The sequence below is a fragment of the Hibiscus syriacus genome, unplaced genomic scaffold, assembly GCF_006381635.1.
Source record: "Hibiscus syriacus cultivar Baekdansim isolate YM2019G1 unplaced genomic scaffold, ASM638163v2 tig00111662_pilon, whole genome shotgun sequence".
In the NCBI taxonomy this organism is placed as follows: Eukaryota; Viridiplantae; Streptophyta; class Magnoliopsida; order Malvales; family Malvaceae; genus Hibiscus; species Hibiscus syriacus.
The window spans coordinates 1556896-1571396 of record NW_024063150.1 but is presented as its reverse complement, the minus strand read 5'-3'; the positions used below and the strand labels follow the sequence as shown (position 1 = coordinate 1571396).

At 35.3% G+C, this 14501-nt stretch overlaps 1 pseudogene; it reads left to right on the top strand.

Moving 5' to 3' along the window:
- Window positions 1–11773: 11773 nt before the first annotated feature.
- On the top strand, window positions 11774–12483 carry LOC120167101 (annotated as a pseudogene).
- The last annotated feature ends 2018 nt before the right edge of the window (window positions 12484–14501 follow it).

The following is a 14501-nucleotide window of genomic DNA, read 5'->3' as shown; positions in this document are numbered from 1 at the left end:
AGGAAAATGAAAGGTTGTCTTTTACACCTTTACCAGTACCATATGCAGAGATCTATGATTCGCTGTTAAAAGCAGATGTCATACGGCCCTATCCTTTGGTTCCCATGCAACCACCATTCCCTCCTTGGTATGATACAAAGGCACACTGTGTTTACCATGAAGGAATTACGGGTCATTCTATTGAAAACTGTTTAGCATTCAAAAGGGTGGTTCAAAATTTGATCAACACTGGAAAGTTGGAATTCAATACCCCATCTGCATCAAATCATCCATTGCCAAATCATGGAGATAAAAACGTGAATGCAATTCAGGAAGAGAACAGAAAGAAAGCAAAAACTGACATTTCTGAAATTAAATCTCCTTTTATTTGGGTATTCCAACAACTCTCTTTAGCCGGTATAATTCCATAACAATTCAGGCCAAAGAAGAATGAAGGCAAGAATTATTGTGAATATCATCAAGAAAAAGGGCATAAAATTCAACTATGTCAGTTTAGGGATTTGGTGAAAAAATTGATGAACAACAGAGAAATAGAATTCTTTGAAGAAGAACCAGGGAAAAAAGAAGATGATGTTTGCTCATCAGAGGATTCTAAACCTATTCAAAGAATAAATGATCCTGTGATCATTAATGTGAAATCATCTACGGTGATTCCTGCACCAATAAAGCCGAAAGTAGTTATCACCACTCCTCTACCATTTCCATACAAAGATACCCGCAGGGTACTTGGAATTATACTACCATGTTCAATGGTAGGAGGATCTGTTTCTCTAGAAAAAACAGAAGAGAAAATATAGAATTTGGATATAACATCGACGTCTGAAGTAGTAAGCGAAGTCGGTTTCTTTACAAGAAGTGGGAGATGTTACTCTCCCGAAACATCCAATGCTTCAGAACAAGTGAAAGCAAAAGGAAAAGCCATGGTAATACCTCAGAAGGTATTTGAGGATGAATCCCTTCCAGCATTTAATGAGCCTGTGACAGAAAAACAAGCTCAAGAATTTTTGAAATTCCTGAAACATAGTGAGTATAGTGTAGTTGAACAACTACACAAACAACAAGCGAGAATTTCTATTCTTGATCTATTGATGAATTCAGAAGCACATAGAAATGCTTTGATGAAAATTCTCAATCAAACATTTATCCCTGAAGATATATCCCTCAATAAACTTGACAGAATTGTGGGACATATAGCCGCTGACAATTACATAATGTTCACGGATGATGAAATACCAGAAGGCGGAATGGGATCAGTAAAAGCTTTGAACATCACGACACATTGTCATGGTCATGTGTTACCAGGAGTATTGATTGACAATGGATCCGCTCTCAACTTAATGCCTCTAGTCACACTTCAAAGAATGCATGTGGATCAATCACACATGAAGAGTTATCAGAATGTAGTGCGAGCCTTTGATGGTACTCAAAAAGAGGTGCTTGGGAAAATTGGAAATACCGTTGTTAATTGGTCCAGTCGTGTACAATATTGACTTTGTGGTGATGGGCATCCACCCTACATATAATTGTCTATTAGGGAGGCCATGGATTCATTCAGCAGGAGCCGTTCCTTCTTCATTACATCAGAAATTGAAATTTGTTGTTGATGGACAACTAATATGCGTAGGAGCTGAAGAAGAAATCATTGCATCGGTAACAAGTGATGTTCCATATATCGACACCAATGATGATGCTCTTGAATGTTCTTTCCGAGCTCTTGAATTTGTAAATGCAACCTTTATTACAGAAGGAAGCAAAATTCCTTATCCCAGATTATCTGATTGCACCAAGATGACGGTACAACAAACTTTAGGCATCGGAGCTAAAGCTGGGAAAGGGTTAGGAAAGAATCTTCAAGGGATTTCAGTTCCTGTCAATATACAGATGAAGAAAGATCGTTTTGGGCTTGGATTTAAGCCCAATTTTCAGCAAAAGAACAAAGAGATAAAAAGAAGATGTGAAGACAGAAAGGCAAGGTTGAAAGGGAAAGAAATCATTTGGGAACACATGTTTTTTCCACAGTTGAAGACCATATTCAGATCAGGGGGAACAATTAATGTAGAACAGCAGCTTGTTGAAGCCTTTAAAGAAGAAAAGTTGACGAAAGATCAAGACATAGTTGAAAAAGCTATGAATGGATTATTTATCAACATGATCATGAATGACAACAAGACTGGCAAATACTTGGATAGGGATTCGCCCATGTTTTCATGGAGAAACACTCAACAATTGGACCACTAAAGATCTTCCTATAGTTTTTAATATTAACGCAGAGTAATATTCAGAACTAATCTTTATGTTTAGCTCAAAAATATGAAAACTTTTTGTTATCTTGTAAAGGAAATTATGTTAAATATAAGAAATTTTATTTAAAATTTTCAGATGGCAATCATTCTTTACATTTTCTTACATTTTTACATTTATTTATTTCATAAATTTACTATATTCTTTCGGAAATATGTCCGACTTAAATTTGTACGTGTCACCGTGTTAATAGCATGTTTATTCCTAAATTTAATCAAGAGATAAATTTAGAGCAACCTATATGTCTGGAAGAAATCAATGGGTGTGAGGATGAACTGGAATGTGTTCTTACTGAACTATTAAGATTGGTAGAAAAAGAAGACAAACAAATTCTACCCCAAAGAAGAGATTGAGACTGTGAATTTGGGAACAGATGAAGAAATAAAAGAGGTGAAAATTGGTACTACTCTGACAATCCAGATAAAACAAGAATTGATAAATCTCCTTCAAGAGTTCAAAGATATCTTTGCCTGGTCTTATCAGACGAATGAGGCCAGAGATGTTATTGCAGATCAAAGAGGAAGTGATGAAACAGATCAATGCAGGTTTCCTACAAGCATCTAAATACCCAGAATGGGTAGCCAATATTGTTCCCGTACCAAAGAAAAATGGGAAAGTTCGAATGTGTGTGGATTACAGATCTCAACAAAGCTAGTCCGAAAGATAGCATTCCATTACCCCACATAGACACATTGGTAGACAATACTGCAGGACACGCATGGGTTTTCATTTATGGATGGCTTTTCAGGATATAATCAGATAAAAATGAATCCTGAAGACATGAAAAAACAACATTTGTAACCATGTGGGCACATTCTGTTATAAAGTGCCATTTGGATTGAAAATGCAGGGGCAACATATCAAAGAGCCATGGTAACTTTGTTTCATAACATGATGCACAAAGAGATTGAAGTATATGTAGATGACATGATTGCCAAATCCCGAACTGAAGAAGAACATATTCAAAATCTGAGAAAGCTTTTCCAAAGATTGAGGAAGTATCAATTAAAGCTCAACTCCGTAAAATGCACTTTCGGGGTAACTTCTGGAAAACTTTTAGGATTTGTGGTCAGCAAAAAAGGAATCGAGATTGATCCAGATAAAGTAAAAGCAATTCAAGATCTTCCACCACCCAATACAAAAAGAAGTTCGAGTTTTTGGGAAGATTAAATTATATATCTCGGTTCATTCTCAATTAACTGACAAATGTGATCCAGTGTTCAAATTACTTCGAAAGAACAATCCTGAAGTCTGGAATGAAGAATGTCAAGAACTTTGGATATTATTAAGAAATATTTATCCAATGCCCCAATTTTAGTATCACCAATGCCTGATAGACCATTAATTCTCTACTTAACGGTCTTCGAAAATTCGATGGGATGTGTACTAGGACAGCATGATGAATCTGGAAGGAAAGAAAAAACTATTTATTATCTGAGCAAGAAATTTACTGATTGTGAAATTCGATATCCACCAATACAAAAGTTATGTTGTGCCCTGGTGTGGACTACTCGAAGACTTAGACAATATATGTTATACCATACTACTTGGTTGATATCCAAACTTGATCCTTTGAAATTCTTAATGGAATCACCAGCTTTGACAGGCAGAATGGCTAGATGGCAGATGTTATTATCTGAGTTTGATATTGTATATGTCAACCAAAAAGCAATAAAAGGAAGTGTAATAGCTGATTTTCTGGCCAGTCGTGTATCAAATGATTATCAGCCTTTGAGTTTTAATTTTCCTGATGAAGATTTGTTATGTATATCCATGAATGAAGAAGTCAGAACAAATGACACATCTGCATCTTGGAAGCTTTACTTTGACAGAGCATCCAATGCTTTGGGACGAGGAATCGGGGCAGTATTAATTTCTCCAGAAAATATTTATTATCCCTTTACAAGTAGACTGGAGTTCTTTTGCACCAATAACATGGCAGAATATGAAGCTTGTGTCATGGGATTAAAAGCAGCTATAGAAAGAAAAATCAAATGTCTCAAAATATATGGAGATTCATCGTTAGTGGTGTATCAATTGCGATGAGAATGGGAAACAAAAGACCCCAAACTGTTGGAATACCGAAATTTTACCCTCGAATTAGTGAAAGAATTTGAGAAAGTTACCTTCAATTATCTCCCTCGAGAAGAAAATCAAATGGCAGATGCTTTGGCTACATTAGCTGCTATGTTTCAAGCAACCAAGAAAGTTGATATGATGCCAATCAAAATGCAAGTATATGAAATTCCTGCACATTGTTATAGTGTGGAAGAAGAGGTAGATGGTAAACCATGGTATCATGATATTCTGCAATATATCAAAAATTAAAGTTATCCACCAAATGCATCGGAAATTGATAAAAGAACCTTGAGAAGAATGGCTGCTGGATATTTTCTTGATGGAGAGATTATGTATAGAAGAAGCAATGATCAAATGCTATTGAGATGTTTAAATACCAGCGAAGCTCGAAATGCCATTGAAGAAGTACACAGTGGAATATGTGGAACACATGCAAATGGTCTTTCCATGGCCAGAAAAATAATGAGATATGGATACTATTGGGCTACCATGCACACTGATTGCATTGATTATGCAAGGAAATGTCATAAATGCCAGATATATGCAGACAAGATTCATGTACCCCCCATCTCCTTTACATGTAATGACAGCACCCTGGGCCATTTTCTATGTGGGGAATAGATGTCATTGGTGCAATCACACCAAAGCATCGAATGGACATTGTTTCATCCTTGTGGCAATTGATTATTTTACCAAATGGGTTGAAGCTGCTTCATATGCCAATATTAAGAGGTCCACAGTCTGTAAATTCATAAAGAAAGAGATAGTTTGCCGATATGGCTACCAGAAAATCATTACAGATAATGCTCTGAACCTGAACAACAAAATGATGACTGAACTTTATGCACAGTCCACTGAAACTTACAAAGACTGGCACGAGAAGTTACCTTTTTCTTTATATGCATACCGAACTACTGTTCGAACATCTACTGGGGCAACGCCTTTTTCTTTAGTCTATGGGATGGAAGCAGTCTTACCAATTGAAGTTGAGATTCCATCGCTTCGAATATTGAGAGAAATAAAATTGGATGAATCTGAATGGATCCAAGCTAGATTTGATCAATTGAACCTTATTGAGGAGAAAAGATTGAAAGCTATTTGCCATGGACAGATGTATCAAAAACGGATGATGAAGTCTCATGATAAGAAAGTACATCCAAGAGAATTCCAAGAGGGTGATCTAGTACTAAAAAGATCTTGCCTATACATAAAGATTTCCGTGGGAAATGGATGCCTAATTGGGAAGGGTCATACGTTGTGAAAAAGGCCTTTTCCGGAGGAGCGTTGATCTTGGCAGAAATGGATGGAAAAATTCTGGGAAATCCAATAAACTCAGATTCTATCAAGAAATATTATGCTTGAAGAGAAAAAGAAAAGAAGAAAAAAGAAAAAAGAAAAAAAAAGAAAAAAGAAAAAAGAAAAAAGAAAAAAGAAAAAAAAAAGGGGGGTCAAGGTGAAAACCCGCAAAGGGCATCTTGTAACCAAAGGGAGGATTTGAGTTGAAAACCTGAAAAGGCGGCTCAAATGCAGGTTGATATTAGGCATCTGGAAATTGAACCCTCATAAAATTTTGACAGTTTGGAAGAAACTTCACATCTACAAGCATTTCGACAACGTTTGAGATCTTCCAGACAAAAGGTTACATCATTTCTCTAAGTTGTGTCAACTTGATTAATTTAGAAATACTTATGCTTATAATTTGTTGAGACATTTGAAATTTTATCATTCTTATGCTTGTCATAACTTTGAATACAATTCTATATATTTCAAGTTCAATTTATTTGAGATTCAATTTATTTTTGGAAATTCAATTTATTTTTCTATGAATTAACATAATTTTGAAATGAGTTAAAGATTTCTGAATATCACTTTATGTTAATACTTTTAAATACATGGAATACATATTAAGCAAATCATCGCCATCTTAAATCCATGAACATCAAGATTGTTACACGGGATGCTACTGACAACAAGGTCGAATCCGCCAAATTTACTCATCAATTGCTCCAACCTATCACCATTCAGTTCTTGCACATCTGTTTTCAAAGATATACTAAGACAGTAGAAGGCGATCTTTGCAGCCCTGATTCCAGCAAAAAGAAACAAGACATTGATACCACTGGGAAACATGTCTCTATACAGATCCTTGTGCATGGTTTTTAAGGAAACCTAGAAGCATTTCCACCCCATCAGGTTCAAGTGGAGCAACTTTATCCTTTCCAACCCATACTAGATTCCATTTTCAGCACTCATCAAGAACATACTTCTGGACACTCTAATGTGGCTCTTTGTCATAAGCTTCAAGAGCCTTAAAGATCCTTTCTGTCAATTTGGCACTTCCTGTACATGTTTATAAACAGTTCAACTTTGTTCTTAGATTCCAAGAAAGCCATAATTTCTTTGTCAATGGAAAAGTATCAGCACAGGGAGGAAGCAGAATAAGAGAAGATCTGTTCTTAATTGGTAGAATTATGAATATAGCTTTTTTTAGTGTAGTAGCATGAAAATGCTTCGAATCTACAAAGTCTGGCTCTACATCTAATAAATACTGTGATATCCCAGTCCAAATATTAACTGAAACAAATGAATGTGCTCATAGCATCTTCTGGAAGTGTTCTTTGAGTTATCTGATCTGGTTTGGAAGAATCAATCATTGAATTTGAAGATGAATGTGCTCATAGCATCTTCTGGAAGTGTTCTTTGAGTTATCTGATCTGGTTTGGTAGAATCAATCATTGAATTTGAAGATGAATGTGCTCATAGCATCTTCTGGAAGTGTTCTTTGAGTTATCTGATCTGGTTTGGCAGAATCAATCATTGAATTTGAAGATGAATGTGCTCATAGCATCTTCTGGAAGTGTTTTTTTTGAGTTATCTAATCTGGTTTGGTAAAACCAATCATTGAATTTGAAAGAGGAATGTGCTCATAGCATCTTCTGGAAGTGTTCTTTGAGTTATCTGATCTGGTTTGGTAAAACCAGTTATTGAAATTGAAAGATGAATTTGCTCATAGTAAAAATAAGGAGACCCAATAGCATCTTCTGGAAGGGTTCTTTGAGTTATCTGATCTGGTTCTACAGAACCAATCATTGGAATTAAAAGATGAACTGCATGATCGTCTTCATTAAGAAGCTTCTTTTGCATATTCCTTTCCCAAAAATCATAGCTCAAGTTTCGCCTTTTCTTGTAATTGGGATCATTGCATAATGGCTTCCCATCTTTTACCGGAAGAAATGTGTCAGTAACATTAGCCATGTGAGCAGCACATATAAAATTTGCAATTGATGAATCTGGACCACATATCTCAATGGCTATTGAAGCTTCAGCCTCTGAGAATCCTATTTTTGTCAAGAATAACAGTTTATTCTCCTCATCAGAATCAGAATTTAAGATTTCTCGGTATTAGAAGAACTATCGATATCTGTGAAATCATCTTGAAAGGTCACTTCATAATCAGATGAGTTGTTATCAGAATCAACATGTTGCATGAATGCAAGCTTTTCAAGAGCCTATACTATTGAGTTTTATTCTCAAGAAGTTTTGTATCTACATCTACATTTGTCAAAGATGATAGTTTCTCTGTTTTGAAGAAGAAAGATCTATTGGGTTTTTACAATTGAAGAAATACTCAATTCACCAATCTGAAATCAAATAAACTTAACATTCATGCATCATATTTTAGGTGTTTGCAAAAATAGGTGCATTTTCATTCATTTTCATCCATGTTGAGTATTTGACAGAAATTCCAAAGATTCTTAGCAAAGATTTAAATCCATTACTTGATGGATTAGATTTTCCAGTTCGAGTTCATAATGAGAAGAACTCATCTGAAGAAGGAAGAAGAAGTTCATAATGAGAAGAATCTGTTCAACCTTTTGCTCAAATCCATCATTTGATGGATCAGCTTTCCAGAGGAAGTTCATGAGAAGAACTCATCTGAAGAAGGATGAAGAAGCTCATAATGAGAAGAATTTGTTCAACCTTTTGTTTAAATTCATCATATGATGGATTAACATTGCCAGGTAGAGTTCATAATGAGAAGAACTCGTCATCTGAAGAAGGAAGAAGAAGTTCATAATGAGAAGAATTTGTTCAACCTTTTGCTCAAATCTATCACTTGATAGATTATTTTTTCCAATTCGAGTTCATAATGAGAAGAACTCATCTGAAGAAGGAAGAAGAAGTTCATAATGAGAAGAATTTGTTCAACCTTTTGCTCAAATCTATCACTTGATAGATTAGCTTTTCCAGTTCGAGTTCTAATAAGAACTCATCTGAAGAAGGATGAAGAAGTTCATAATGAGAAGATTTGTTCAGATTTTTGCTCAAATCCATCACTTGATAGATCAACTTTTCTAGAGAAAGTTCATAATGAGAAGAACTCATCGAAAGAAGGATGAAGAAGTTCATAATGAGAAGAATTTGTTTAGATTTTTGCTCAAATCCATCACTTGATAGATCAACTTTTCTAGAGAAAGTTCATAATGAGAAGAACTCATCGAAAGAAGGATGAAGAAGTTCATAATGAGAAGAACTCAAGACTTGATAGATCAACTTTTCTAGAGAAAGTTCATAATGAGAAGAACTCATCGAAAGAAGGATGAAGAAGTTCATAATGAGAAGAATTGTTTAGATTTTTGCTCAAATCCATCACTGATAGATCAACTTTTCTAGAGAAGTTCATAATGAGAAGAACTCATCGAGAAGGATGAAGAAGTTCATAATGAGAAGAACTCATCAAGACTTATTCAACCTTTGAAAACCTATCACAAAAAGAAAGAGGTCAACATCATCCCCAGTGGAAAGTTCATAATGAGAAGAACTCATTTGAAAGAAAGAGAAGAATTTACATCTCCATGCATAATCAAGTGAAGCCAAATGGATAAAAAAATTTATTCTTTTCATCTTTGCCCTATTCCTGTTAACACAAGAATGAGCAAAGAGGGGCAGCTGAAGATACTAATTTTTTACCCATATTGATTTATTATTATTATTTTTTATTTTTTATTATCATTATTTTATTATTATTATTATTATTATCATTATTATTAATTGTTATCATTATTATTAGTATTATTTAAAATATTAAATGCATATATAAATAATAATAATAAAAAAATATATATACAAGCCCAATAGACCGGCCCAATTACACTGGCCCAACCATTAACCCAAATGTGTAACCCTAAACCCTAGCCCCTCATCCATCCACCGTTGGTCTGCATGATCCAACGGTCCAAGAACCTCCAGATGCAAACCCTAGGGTATGATACCCTAGGGCCACGCGGCCGCCGCAACTGCTCTCGCTGTCTCCACCGCTGCCACGTCCCAACCGAAGGCTCCAGAAGCTCCAACGTCAGCCGTCCACGCCATGGCTATGGGGTGAGTCACCACTGGGAGTCCGGTGACTCACCGAAATCCGCTCTTCGGACCGGTCCGATGTCCACACCGGTGATGGCTATAAAGCCATCACCCATCTGCAAGAAAGAAAAGACAGAGAGAAATACAGAGAAACAGAGACCAAGAGAACCACGGAGAGAGACAGAAAATAGAGAGAAACAACCACAACCAACAGCCAAATCAAAACAGAAACAAAAAGGAAAGAGCTTACCAAGGAAGCCACCGGACCGCTTCAAACTTCACCAAACCTTCGAAAAAACCGAAGGTATTTCTTTAGATTTGCTCCGATCGGGGCTATTAAGAGAAAATAACACCGGAAACCGTCCTTAGGACGGTCCGATCTACCCATTAAGGTAAATAAAATTTTCCGGCCACCGGATGCGGTAGCCGGCGGTGATGGTCACAGCGGCAGAACGTTGCCGTCCGGTGACCGGCTTCCTCCGGTGAGGGAAGCTAGAGAGAAGGGAGAGCTTTGTTCATTCTCTCCAGTTAGAGAGAGAATGAAAACTGGAAAATGAAAGAAAGAGATGGCCCGAAGGGCCGGCTATCTTGGGGCATTAAATAGCCCTTCCCAAACGACGTCGTTTTTGGGGAGGGCTATTCGTGTAATTAAATAAAAGTTAATCATTTCCGCAGCCATCAAGATTTGCAAACTTTACATTTTAGTCACTAAATCGAGTTAAATACTTTTAATTTGATCTTTAAATTTTAGTTTTATTTATTTAGTCCTTTATATTAAAATATATTTAGGATAAATAACAGATTTAATCCCTTAATTTTATAAATAATATTTTAATCCCTAGTTTATGTTTATATCCGAATTTTATTTTAGATAATTTATTTTAGTCACTAAATAAATAAATAAAGGAATAGCATGTTTAATCCCTATAATTTTGATTAATTATGAATTAGGTTTTTAATTTTACTTTTACTATAATTTAGTCATTTATATTAAATGTTTTCATTTATTTTAACTGCTTTTAAATATATCATTCTAGTTATATTTTTATTATTTTAATTTTACTTGTTTATATTTTTAAATATTTTTATTATGATGTATTCATAAATATATATATATAATAAATAATAATTTATTTTTTTAATAAATTATTTTAATATTTATTTTTCAATATCGAAGAAAAGGACAGTCTTAATACAACTGGATGTCCTATTATGGTATTTTAAAATTAAAAAAAAAAATATAAAAAATATTATTTAATTTAAATATCAAAGAAAAGAGCTGTCTTAAGGCACCTAGAAGTCCTTTTCCGATATTTTTAAATATTTCTTTTATATAATTTTGAAATAATAGGATTATAAATTAAATATATTTTGAATTTTTTAATTGTTAATAATAAGAGACAATTTATAATTAAAAAGTACCAATTTTAGGCGTTGTAGGGGTGCTAATCCTTCCCTAAACGTAATCGACCACGAATCCCTTTTTATTATTAAAAAGAACGAATTTTTGGTTATAAATGCAGATCAGTTCATTTTTTTTAATTGATGTTTTCTTTATATAAAAAAAACTCTGTTAAAAGATAATTTTTAGGTATTCGACCTACCTGACCCAAAAGGTCGATGGCGACTCACAAATTATTTTCAAAACCATTTATTCACATAAATTTTTTCAGCCAAATATAATATTTCGTGCCCGGACGAAAACAGGTTACGACAAGAAGGAGAAAACATTCATCATTCATAAAATCTACCTTTTCCCCGGTACAACATTTTATTTGTTTACATGTACCGATCAAGATGACAACTAGCTCACGTTGCAACAAAATGTGGAAGCTTCTATTATGCTGGGCTGATGCTTTCCTCCGGCCCAATTTCTAATTTATCAACAAGTTTTGTTTTATTAAACTCGTGCTCCTCATGTGCTCCAATCTTCCCCAAATCCCATTTGCAATCCCAATCCATAATTCATTTTCTGAATCCCAAATGTTCTTCGCTTTGTGCTTCTCCTTTTCTCCCGCAACCGTGATAGTCTATGAAGAACTCTTATGTTTTAGCAATAAGGGCATTCCATGAAGTTGAAGGGAACTGGTGTGATTACATTGGGAGTCAATACGAGAAACGAATTCTTTTATCATGTCCGATTTTGCGAGTCTGAGTCTAATTTAGAAGAACGATGGGATAATTGGTCAACCATATTCGAACCAGGCTCGGTGGTGTACTATGCTTTCGGCTGCCAAATCATTCTCGAAAAGACTCAGTTCAATGAACTAGTATTAAGGTTTAAGCTAACGAGGTTGCCATTTTTTGTGGAGGTAAAGCCATCAGTAGGAACCGCAACGATCGAAGAAGCGTTGACGGAAGGGTTCGAAGACAGACTTAGAGGTAAAGGAGAGGTTTGGGGTGGATGGGTGCAACAACCATTGATGTTGGGTCACGCATCGGTGGGATGTCTCGTTAGCCATTGTGGGTTCGGCTGGATGTGGGAGTCATTGATGCCAAATAGTGTTGGTTCCACACTTGGGTGGCCAAATCTTGAACACTATGCTAATGGCGGATGAGCTCAAGGTTGGAGTGGAGGTGAAGAGGGGAGAGAATGGATGGATTTCAAAGGAGAATTTGAGTGAAGCTATCAAATCAGTAATGGATAAAGACGGTGAAGTGGGTGAGTTGGTGAAGGAGAATCATAAGAAGTGGAGAGCAATAATAAACCCTAAATTGATGAATGAATATATTGATAAGTAGCTTGCATGAAGTTGTCACCTGAAGCACCGTAGCCGAAAGATGGAATCGAGCTCTCAAAGACTTCTTCTTTTTCTTTTTCTTTTTTTAAAAAAAAAACCCTTTTATCATTCAAGTTTCAACTCGATGTAAGCTTGAATGGATAATATATTTTTTTCACTAAGTCGATTGAAATTTTAATCGATAGAAGAATTCCCAATCTAGGGAATATAAAATTGAGGATGTAAGATTCTTAAATAAATAAATTGAGAACATATGGAGAGAAAAACATGTAACCTTCCTTACCAGACCAGAAATCGAACCAGAAAATAAGGTTCGCGTTACTCTCTTCTATACGCTACACTCCACCACATCGTGTTTCGTGTTTTTTTTTTGAGCAGGTTCTAAAGAGTTTCCATGAAGTTTTGAGGATATGGAGGTTTGTTAGATAGTGAGTTAGTAGACGAGTTTTGTTTTGGTTACATACTTATGATAGTTAAGAGTTAGTCAGGATTTACTTGGTAGAAATAGAGTCGTTAGTTTCGGTTCATGTTGATATGTTTACTGCCGCAGCAAAGGCATCATCCGATGCTTCTTAGCATCAAATTGTGTTTAAAAATGCTTATTGGAGCTGGTGCTGAGGAGGTAGACCTTGCTAATTATGAAGGGTTCAAGATACAAACACCGGACGTTAGTGTCTTGTTAATTAGGCTCTGTCTCTCTAAAGGATAGTACTCAATCTCTCGTTTCTGTTCGAGGGTGCTTTGCTTGTGGCGATGTTCGAGTTGCTTCCATCTTTGTGCATAGAAGGTGTGTGGATGAGTATGGTGTTTATTGCTTTGTTTTGAGGCATTGTAGTCCTGCTTTCTTATCTTCATTGGTTGCTTCATGCTTTGTGGAAGAGTTATAACCAATCTTTGATGTCTTGTGAGGGAGCAATAAATTCTTAAGGCGTTTTTGTCAAGTTAGAATCTGGTGAAAGTATTAAGAGCCATGAAAGTATTGGGTTGATTGGTTATACTGCAGTCGAGGATCCAAGGTGGTTATCATTGCATGGGGTACGTGGTCAAGTCTAGTGATTTTAATATTGTTTTTGGGTTGTTGTTTTTTCCTAGTGTCTCGTGTTGGGCATGAGGCTTTATTTCTATTGTGATTGTTTTCTTCTTTAAGTGTTTTAGCGTTATGGTTCGAATGTTTAGTGTTTACGGTTTTCCGACCTCGTAATCTACTAGTCATGTGTTATTTTTAAAACTAATAAAATAAATATCTTGCTAAAAAATTGTAACATTATAAGAGAGTTTTGACGAAGCCTTCACCATCTTAGTTAAAAGTTTCAAGTACTGTGTCTAGCCTCGAATGTGAATTCTCTTAAGCAAAGTGTGGGATACGTTGGCTTCCCTTGACGGATCTAGAGCCCCACGTCCAAACATTGGGCCCTCCTCAAAGGCCATGTTGAGTTTCTTCAATTCTTTTTTCGAGGGTGATTTGGTGGATTTCTCCCTCAGTCATTCCTTTCTACTTCTTATTTCAAAAATATTGCTAAATACGTGTATGATAGGTCTAAATAATTTAATTTTTGTATTATATTTAAATGCAGAACTTTTAATTCTAGATTAATTTAATAAAAATATTTCATATAAATATATGATAATAAAAATATATTTAGTATGTGTACATATATGAGATAAAAATATGTAATATATAAAGTAAGCACATTTGATCGATTGACTAAACTACTAATTTCCCTTATATTGCATTAGAATTAAGATAAGGATATTGTCGTAACTGTCTTTCGAGTCGGTCCGGAATCGGATTCCGACTTAAATTTGAGGTGATGGAGCCGCCACCGATCATTTAAAATTAGGTTGATCGGATACCTTAATTTACCATTTTACCTGATCCGCGTTTTTACCAGAATTGAATCGGATTCGGGAGTCGATTACAGTCAGGAAGCATTAGCACCCTTGTACTGCCCTTTCGATACCAATTTAATTTATTGGTTGTCTTAATTACGAAAATTAAAAGTTAAATTGAAATTTAAA